The following is a 1,181-nucleotide window of genomic DNA, read 5'->3' as shown; positions in this document are numbered from 1 at the left end:
CAACGTGTCAGCATCTCCCCTTAGATAATTGTTTTCTTCTCTGCAATGCTTCTAAGACATCAACAGTACGCCTGTAGGGAAATTTTGTCATTCCTGCTTCCTTCAAAGTATCATCAAGGAAGAAATGCGTCCGATTCTCTTCTGGATCTACTGCCTGGGTCACAACAATCCCGCTGGTTTCAGTCCATCCGTGTCTTTACCACGTTACACACGGGTGGCCAGAGACAACAGCCCGCGCAAGGACGAGGGAGGGGCGGCATGGAGAGGTGGCCAGAAGAAACGACCGTGGGCGAAGCAGAAGGGCGGGGGTGGCTGTAGAGACCGACAACGCGGCGAGCGACGTGTGCGGGGGGGCAGGCGGCCGCTGGCTGGGAACGGCAGCTTGTATCGAGCGCGGCCGCTGTTCTTTCGTGCGCTGCTTTCTCACATTTTCCCGCGACTTCCCTATAGCATACAGCAGCGTTTGTGGGTGTTTGGATTGGACACTTGCTGAGCCAAAAATCCCAGTGGCTTTGGCACTCCGTGGACGGATGTGGCCAGTTTTTTCACAACGGAAACATTTCAACTGAGGGAGCTGTGTCTGCGAGCGTGGGCTTGTTAGCGACTGCAGCTGGAGGGTGCAAGGCTGCTAACACCTGTTCTGAGAAGCCTGCAGCCTGTGCCTTTAATCCTGCCCCTAGCTCTTTAATAGCCTCAACTATGAAAGCCTGAGCCCCCCGTGGGCACGCTCGAGTAGCCCCTGTCTAAACGCCTCCTCTATTGTCCAGTTACTCCTCAAAGTACTTTTAGAATGCCACGAGCCGTAGCATTACAATTCTGAAGTGCACAATGTTTTTTAAGCAATTTATTTCCCTCATGTAACTCTGGTACTCAGCCTTCTCTATGGCTCCAGCTACCCTTATCTATGAACGCATGGTCCAAAATCCTAATCTTTCTTCCTGCCGGATTCCCCAATATAAGACAACAACCCACCTGGTGCTTGATCTTATCCATACCTGCCCTGGCCAGATACATTGACCTCCCTACAATTTAAAACTGGTCCTCAATAAAGCCTGGGCCTCCGTCCGGGATGAAAGGACCGCCACCCCTAAAAGTTCTTCAACGGTGAACATTATACAAGGGATTCTCCGGGCTGCCTAACAATCACAATTCTTAATCTGTTGGCAGAACATCTCTCCAAT

The sequence above is a fragment of the Coturnix japonica genome, chromosome 15 (genome assembly GCF_001577835.2).
Source record: "Coturnix japonica isolate 7356 chromosome 15, Coturnix japonica 2.1, whole genome shotgun sequence".
In the NCBI taxonomy this organism is placed as follows: Eukaryota; Metazoa; Chordata; class Aves; order Galliformes; family Phasianidae; genus Coturnix; species Coturnix japonica.
Note: the sequence above shows the minus strand (reverse complement) of the source record.